Source organism: Hevea brasiliensis, chromosome 10, assembly GCF_030052815.1.
Source record: "Hevea brasiliensis isolate MT/VB/25A 57/8 chromosome 10, ASM3005281v1, whole genome shotgun sequence".
NCBI lineage: Eukaryota > Viridiplantae > Streptophyta > Magnoliopsida > Malpighiales > Euphorbiaceae > Hevea > Hevea brasiliensis.
Genome location: NC_079502.1, coordinates 91,211,239 through 91,221,023, shown reverse-complemented (window position 1 = coordinate 91,221,023; position 9,785 = coordinate 91,211,239).

The window sequence follows — 9,785 nt, the reverse complement described above, 5'->3', positions numbered from 1 at the left end:
TGCTGGACTCCCCACTTGGGTGTCTATCACATATGCCAAGTATGCCTCACACCCTTTTCTAATCATTTTCCTGGCCAGTGCAGCTGAAATGATGTTTGAAGGTAATAACTGTCTCTCCCCATGTATTACTACATCACCATACTGAGGAAGGCCAAAAGTGACTGTCTTGATCTCTGATCAATCATCGCATGATGCCTGGCTAACTAATCCATGCCCAAGATAATGTCATAATCTTTGAAGGGCATTTCAATTAAATCAGACAAAAAGGTGTGTCCTTGGATCACCAAAGGACAGTCCCTATATAACCTATTTACCCTGACCTCCTGGCCTAATGGACTAGTTACTAGCACATCATAGTCCATTGGTATACACGGAATAACAGTAGAACACATCACACTAGCACTAACATATGAATGTGTGGAGCCAGGATCAAATAACACATACACATCTTGGTCAAGGATGGAGAAAATAACAGCTACTACGTCTGATGTTTCAGCCTCTTCCCTCTGACGCATAGTATACACTCTGGTAGTGCGCCACTAGTCTTGGTGGTTAATGCTCTCGACTTTCGGGTGTTACCGGGACCCCTACCTCTGCCTCTACCTCTAGCAACCGACGGTGACCCTCTAGGTGCGAGACTTGGGTTGAACCTTGGATGTGGCAAAAGATCGGACCGCGCGGACTAGTGCAATCCTTAGCGAAATGTCCGCTTCCTCCACGATTAAAACATGCACGGTAGCCTTGAAACAAACCCCACCATGAGTTCTACCACACGTTTCACACTGCCGGACCGATAGAGATCCTCGAGAAGCTTGTTGGGTTGGCTGACCAGACCGAGGTGGTCTTTGGCCAGAAAATCTGCCTCTGCCTCTTCGGGAGCTAGATCCCCCAAACTGTTTCCTCTTGCCAGAACCACTTTCAGACGCTTGTCCAGTAGTCTTTTCAGCCTTCTCTTTCTCTTGTGAACCCTTCTTCACTGCCCCTTCGGATTCTATCCTTTCTAATTCCAAGGCTTGTGAGATCAATTCAGCAAAATTCTGATGTCTGAAACCCACAACTTGCATCCTCAGACTTGGCCTTAGCCCGGACTCAAACCTCTTGCATCTGTCTCTGGGGGTGGAGACTAAGCTTCCAGCATAGTGGCTTAGCCTTGAGAAGTCTCTCTCATATTCTGCTACAGTTCGGTTCCCTTGTTTCAAACTCAAGAATTCTTGCAACTTCATGTCCACATATGCATCGGGAACCCATTTCTGTCGGAACTCCCTCAAAAAGTCTGTCCATGCCAGCACAGGTGGCTCAACCAGGCTGTGGGGGATGGTCTTCCACCATTCAAACGCATCCCCTTGCAACAAGGAAACAGAATACTCGAACTTCATCTCTTCCGTACACTGCAGTTTTCTGTAAACTCGTTCCATTCTTTCCAACCACTGTTCTGCCTCCAGTGGATCCACAGTGCCTTTAAACTCGGTGGCCCCAAATTTCATCAGTTTTTCATATTGCCGAGCTGAGGGCTGTGGTTGTGCTACAGGTACTGGCATTTGAACTGGGGATGGCACATTACCCGCCATTTGCTGGAAGAACGCAGCCATCTGCTGTACAAATTGAGCGAGTGCGGTCTTTGGGCGAGCAGAGCCGGAGTGGTGACCCACTCACGTTACGGAGTCTTTGGGGCTTCCTCTTGAACCTCAGCCTCAACAGATTGTTCTTCGGAATGATCTCCTCCTTCCATTCCGTTTTCTCAAATTTTCTACTTCCTGAGATCAAACACAAGGAGGTTGACCTCCGTTAATGCATATTCATGATGTAAATATGTCATATGTATCAATTAAGGACACTTGAGCAGTTGTACTTATCAATAAAATGTTCATACACATAGTCAAAATTTATTGAAAAATCATGCTCTGATACCACTAAAATATGTCACACCTTATCCCTCTGTAAGGCATAACATGATCTCGTAGAATACTTAATGAACTACCGAACTTCACCTACCGATAACTCATTAAGTACCCTACAAGGGATTTTAAAACAATTTTCTTACATTTTGGAAGTGGTGAGCATTTTAGTGAGAATTAAAATCATTTATTCAAGTTTAAATACTAATAAAATTTTTTGTCCATTTTAAATTTTGCAGCAAATTTTATAAAAATTTTGACAGAGTTCCCTCTGTATTTTGAGAAACCAGTTCTTCAAAGACCTGTAAAAAAGCACTTCCAAAAATATTTCACAACTCCCAACCTTCAATAATTCACAATTCAACTCAAATCAATTCATTCCAAAACAGTTCCACAATCCAAATCAAATTTGTCAACTCAAAATATTTAATAATTCCATTCACAAAACATAAAGCAGGAAATTCATATGTACAAATATTAGATTTACAGAAGAAAATCCAAAATAATATTATTACAATTTATTTACAACTGCTCAATTTACATTGATACTTATGACATTACAGTATTTACATCAAAATAACCATAAGGGTATAAAACAATATCCGTACAAAAGATCAATGTAATCCTCGATTTAATCGCAGCTCACTCTGCTGCTTTTTCCTTGCTCTTATCTGCGACAGCAAAATAAGCCATCACTGAGTATAAAAATACTCAGTGGTGCACGATAAAAATTTAAAATGCCATAAATAAATCATTCGTTGCCAAACACAATTTAAATATTTGTCAATCACATTTTATCAATATCAAAGTCCATAATGACACCATTTTGTCAAATAATCCATTAAACACAGTTTAGTAAAACAATTTCATAAACACACTGTTGCCAAAGTCACACACAACTTAAGTCATGACACAAAATTTCCGATCAATGCCGTGTTGTACACCACGACAAAGCAATCTACAGCCCCATTAATCGAAATCAATGAGGGAGGTGGCTAGCTAGCTAATGAGTACTCATCCGATCTACAACCTCAACTGGCAAGCCAGAGAGGGAGGAAAATAAACGATCTCAACCCCATAAATGGAGGAGGAAATGTGATACTGTCATGCTAAGTGTGAATCCAAAATCAATTTAAAACAATTATTTTCAACAATTTATGAGAGATCCCAAACAATTTTCAAAGTCATTTTTGTAGTCACAAAGTGGCAACACAATTCATAAATAACACAGCGACTTCATAAAGTATAGCAATTTAAATTTTCAATTGGAAAACAATTACATTTATTGTGCACAAACCTGACTAGAGTCGCCTCTAGGCCTTGACTCAGTCTCTCCGAGCTTCCAAGTCTTTTTCAGCTGAAACACACAATTTCATAGTATTTCAGTACCATAACTTAACATAAGTCCAAAAATAAAATTTAACTTCACTTTAACTAGCTCTATTGCATTAAATTCGACGTTCTCAAAGTTTTTGTGTTTCGGGTTACTATTCACTATACTATTCAAGTCAAATTGTTGACTTTTTAAGGATTAATAGGTATGGGAACTCCAACTTCACCCACATATCACATTTTGGTCACCAAACTTGTTAGTTTTGGTCATTTTCTCAAAGCTTAGGTCATTTTTGCCAATTTTCGGTTTTGGTGCTCCGAAGTTGCACTGTTCTATTGGTCAATCTACTGTTGGAATTTGACAAAACTTCCTTCATAGAAAATGTTCCTTATTGTCTTAAGTGTATTCGCATTTTTGGATCACCCCAATCGGAGTTTTGTAGCTCAAGTTATAGCCAAAATACAGTTACTGTTTACGTGTACTGTTTATGCTGAGATTTTGGTTCTGGCAGATTTTTGATCCAAATTTGTTCAGTAATTTGATTAAGTTAAGTTCATAATTTGGTCAAACTTTCTTCATATGAAATGTTCTACTATTTCTTAGGTTTCCATCGGTTTAAGAATCGCCTAAATTGGAGTTTTCTAGAGAGAGTTATAGCCATTGGAACTTTACTGCTCAATGGCAATTCTGCAGAATCGCAGGTACAGTAACTCCACTTTACTCAATAATTTGACTAAGTTAATGGCATAATTTGGGATGGTGTTCTTCATAAAAGTTTTAGGTCTATATCTTATCTAATTTCTGGTAAAATTTCAGGTCAATTTGAACTTTCTAGCTCGAGTTATGATCAAATGAACAGTTACTCTTCATTTGGTCAGTTTGTACAGTGGCAGCCTGCTCTCATTTCACTTTGGTCAATTGGTTCACTAAGTTTTGGTCAGTTTTTGGCCATAGTTCCTTAATGAAAATTGTGCTATTTTATGTCTATTTTCATCCCCAATTGGTGGCATATCAATTGGACTTGTAAAATTTGAGTTTTGGTCCTTCAAAGTAGGTTTGGTCATGCTGCCAGCAGCATGACCATTTACCTCCGAATTTAACTTGATTTCCTATCATTCCCACACAACTTATTTGGTCATAATTGACCATTATTTCACTTCACAATAGGTCAAAAATGCCATTTATGCATTTCTCCAAATTTTGGTTCACAAACCCTAACCTTCAAACCCTAACTCCTCCATCTCATGCATTTAATCACAAGTAGTGCACTTAGTCTTAACCATTCAACTAATCAAAGCTTTTAAACTCATTCTAATGCATCCAACCATTCAATTTCATACTCCCCTCAAGCTGGCCAAAAATTTAGTTTGTCCTTCCCCCATATTTGTTTCATTTAATCAAGTTCCATGCTCATTTTCACAACTAATTATGCATTTAAATGAATAAAAAAGGGGTTAACATACTAACCTCAACTTAATCTTCAAAACCCTATCTTTTGCTTCTTTTTTTCTTCTTGTAATCTCCTTCTTAAGTAGTAATAACAAGCCTTAGTAGAGTTTTTATAGGATTTATGAAGGTTGAGTAAGGAAAAATTAAGCTTAGTGTAAGCTTAATGGAAGAAAATTCCATGGAGGATATGTGGTGATGGTGAGGCGGCAACCAAGGGAGGAGAAGAAGGGATTTTCTATTTTTCTTTTCTTTTGTTTGCTTTTATTTATTTTTGCTATGGAAGACCATTAAAAATCTAATTTAATAAATAATTTAATTAATTTGTTTATGACATCATGCATGATGTCATCACCTTTGACTTTTCCATCTTCTTTCTTTTTTTTTTCTATTTATTTTTTTCTATTAGTTCTTTAATTTAATTCTCGATTCTGAAATTTTCTTTTCTCCGATTTTATTTGATAGTTAGGTCAGGAGTCAGCTCTCGGAGTCAATTGACCAAATTGCCCCTCGCCGGTTCATCCCAGTTTGCAAATAATTCCATATTTCTTTCGGCTCCCTGACCTAATTATTTGACTGGCTTAACAGTTCTTTTTCGTGATTTTCTCTTTTCCACTGTGTTCATAAGGGTCCTAAGGACCGCAGCGTCACTTTTTACGATTCGAAATTTGAGTTTAAAACGACTTCGCAGTCGTTCCCGAGGAGGTCACTCATCGCTGTGACTCTCGGCTCGTTTAACTTCTTATGTTCTGTTTTTCTTATTTATAGTTAACTAATTAAACATTACTAATTATTTGTGTTTATGGCTTCTCAAATTGTCTTAAGTGTGGCCCTAGTCCCATTAATTGTCCGGACTGACACCGGTCACCGGAACAGTGAAATATACCAGGCTATGCCACGGGGGTGTTACAACTAGGACTCAGTGGTGCACAACATACTAAAATAATCTTTATGCAGAACTTAAATCACATTTATTCGAAAATTTGACTGAACATGAAAATTAAATACAAATCATGCATTATGAGATTTTAATCCCAAACAATTTCATTTTGAAGTATCAAATCACATTTCATAAAATCCACAGTTAGTTCATGCCATTCGAAACAAATAGAATCTCAATAGCCAGAGGCTAAAGAGAAATTACATCACAAGGCTAGCTAGCTCAAATATATGGATATCTATTCACATCATCTTCTACTGGCATACCTCAACACTTCTCCAGAGAAGGAATCAAAATTCAAAACTAATTACCCCCACTAGTCGTGCTAGTGAGGTGTTCAAATATATGGTCATGACACTGTGGTTTCAAAACTTATCTTAACAATTTGCTAAACATTGCTATTTCAAATATACACAATAGCTTTCACAGTTTAAATCAAAACATCATAAATAATGTCACAAATAAACTTTCAATAATTTAAAGCAAAAGTAAAATACATATTTCAATCACTTTATCAATGAATTTTAAAGCATAATGATGTTGTGCACAAACATCAAACGAGTCGCCTCTTAGCCTTGACTCGGTTCCTCGAGTTCTTTCCCGGTATTCTTTTCAACTGAAAAACACAATTTTACAGTGTTTCAGTACTATAACTTAGCATAAATCCAAAAATAAATTTAACTTCACTTTTACCTAGCTCTAACGTGCTAAACTCGACGTTCTTAAAATTTTGTGTTTTGGGGTTACTATTCACTACACTATTCAAGTCCAATTGTTGACTTTCTAAGGCTTAATAGGTATGGAAATTCCAACTTCACCCACATATCACATTTTAGTCACTAAATTTGTTGGTTTTGGTTGTTTATTCAAATTCTAGGTCTTTTAAGAAAAATTGAAAATTTTCAGTTTTGGTGCCTTAGGTTGCACTATTCCATTGGTCATTTTACTGTTGGAATTTGGAAAAACTTTCTTCATAGAAAATGTTCCCTATTGTCTTAAGTTTATTCTTATTTTTGAATCACCCCAATTGGAGTTTTGTAGCTCAAGTTATGTCCAAAATACAGTTACTGTTCATGCTACAGATTTTAGTTCTGGCAGATTTATTGATCCAACTTCGTTTAGCAATTTGATCAATTTAAGTCCATAATTTGGTCTAATTTTCTTCATATGAAATATTCTACTATGTCTTAGGTTTCCATCGGTTCAAGAATCGCTTAAATCAGAGTTTTCTAGAGAGAGTTATAACCATTGAAACTTTACTGTTCATATGATAAATCTGCAGTCCTGCAGATTCAGTGATCCAACTTTGCTCAGTAATTTGATTGGGTTAATGGCATAATTTGGGTTAGTGTTCTTCATAAAAGTTTTAGGTCTATATCCCTTCTAACCACTGGTAAAAATTCAGGTCATTTTGACCTACCTAGCTCAAGTTATGCCCAAATGAACAAACATTCATTTGGTCAGTTTATACAGGGCAGCCTGCAATTTTCCCACTTTCGTCAATTTGTTCATTAGGTTTTGGTCACTTTTTGGGCATGCTTCCTAAATGAAAATTGTGTCATTTAATGTCTATTTTCATTCCCAATTGGTCTCATACCAATTGGACTTGTAAAATTTCATTTTTGGTCCCTTAAAGGGACCTTGGTCATGCTGCTAGCAGCATGACCACACTCAACCCGAATTTGGTTTGGGTTCAAACACTTCTAACACACCTTAATTGGTCACAAATGACCATTATTCAACTCAAATAAGTTAACTACATCATATGGCTCATTCACAAATTTTTCTCCCCAAACCTAGGTGCCAAGAACCCTAAATTTTCAACTTCTCAATTCTAAGCAATTCAAGGCAACCTCAACCTATACATCATATAAGCATCACTGATCAAGCTAGAATGCATGTTTAATTAAATCAAAACACATCAATTCCATAAACTTTCATGGCTGCCAAAAATTCATTATTTCCATACAAGCATCAATTCTTCCATTTCATATGAAATTTCAACTCAATTTCACTTAATTAAACTAAAGAAAAAGATTAAATTAACTTACCTCTCTTGTGAGATTTCCTAGCTAACCCACTCTTCACTTTCTTCCTTCCTATTCTTCTTCAATCTTCTTTTCTAGGGTAACTTAGAAGCTTTTTTAAGATTTAGGGTTGAAATTTGTGGGGGAAGAACTAAATTTTTCAAGCTTTAAAAGCTTGTTAATGGAGGAAAGTGAGGGTGAGGGAAAGAGAGAGGTGAGTGACGAGTTGAGAGATAAGTTTTCTCCTTTTTTTTTATGCTTCTTTTATGTCTTATGAAAGACCAAAAATCAATTTAATTAAATATATTAATTATTATTTTTATGGCATCATGCATGATGTCATGCATAATGTCATCACCTTTTTAACTTTTTTATTTTTTTTTTCTATTTATTTTTCTATTATTTCTTTAATTTAATTCTTGATTCTGAAATTTTCTTTTCTCTAATTTTATTTGACAGTTAGGTCAGGAATCAGCTCTTGGGGTCAATTGACCAAATTGCCCCTCGCCAGTTCATCCCGGTTTGTAATTAATTCAATATTTCTTCTAGCTCTCTAACCCAATTATTTGACTGGCTTAACAGTTCTTTTTCGTGATTTTCTCTTTTCCACTGTGTTTGTAATGGTCCTAAGGACCACAGCGTCACATTTTATGGTTCGAAATTTGAGTTTAAAACGACTTCGCAGTCCTTCCCGAGAAGGTCACCCATCGCTGTGACTCTCGGCTTGTTTAACTTCTTATGTTCTGTTTTTCTTATTTATACTTAACTAATTGGCAATTACTAATTATTTGTGTTTATGGCTTATCTAGTTGTCTTAAGTGTGGTTCTAATCCCCTTAATTGTCCGGACCGACACCGATCACCGGAACAGTGAAATATACCAGGCTATGCAAATAGGGGTGTTACAATTCTCCCCCCCCTTAAAATAAATTTCATCTCGAAATTTTACCTGGTATCAATCTCTGAACAGCTGTGGGTTCTGTCTCCTCATGTCTTCCTCTCGTTCCCAAGTAGCCTCCTGGCCCGAATGATGGTTCCACAACACTTTTACCAATGGTATCTGCTTGTTCCGTAGCTGTTTCACCTTATAAGCCAGAATCACTATGGGTTCTTCTTCATATGTGAGGTCTGGATTTACTTCAATTTTCTCTACTGGTAGTACATGAGATGGGTCTGATCGATACCTCCTCAACATAGACACATGGAAGACATTATGTATCTTCTCTAACTCTGGAGGTAGTGCCAAACGATATGCCAAAGGACCCACTCTTTCCAGAACCTCCTATGGCCCGATAAAATGAGGACTCAGTTTCCCCTTTCTGTCAAATCTCATAATTCTCTTCCATGGAGAAACCTTGAGGAAAACTTTCTCACCCACTGCATACTCAATATCTCTTCTCTTCAAATCAATGTAGGACTTCTGACGGTCTAATGCAGTCTTAAGTCGATCTCGGATTACCCTAATTTTCTCTTCAGTTTGTTGAACAATTTCGGGTCCAATCATCTTTCGCCCATGTCATCCCAACACAACGGGGTTCTACATTTTCTGCCATATAAAGCTTCATATGGAGGTATCCCAATACTGGATTGGTAGCTGTTATTGTAAGCAAACTCAATCAAAGGCAAGTGTGTGTCCCAATTGCCCTCAAATTCAATCACATAAGCTCGTAGCATGTCCTCTAAGATCTGAATTACCCTCTCAGACTGGCCATCTATCTGTGGATGGAATGCAGTATTGAAGTTCAATCTAGTTCCTAGGGCTTTCTGAAGACTACCTTAGAATCTAGAAGTGAACCTGGGATCTCTGTATGATATGATGGATACTGGCACTCCATGTAGTCTCACAATCTCATCAATGTACAACTTGGCCAATCTTTCTAAACTGTAGTCCATTCGAACTGGCAGAAAATGAGCAAACTTGGTCAGTTTGTCAACAATAACCCATACTGCATCATGGCTCTTCTGTGTCCTTGGAAGTCCTATCACAAAATCCATCGTTATTCTCTCCCATTTCCATTCTGGTACTGGTAGTGGATGTAACAACCCAGCGGGTACTTGATGCTCTACCTTTACTTGCTGACAAGTTAGGCATTTGGAAACAAACTCTGCCACATCTCTCTTCATACCCATCCACCAGTAATGCTC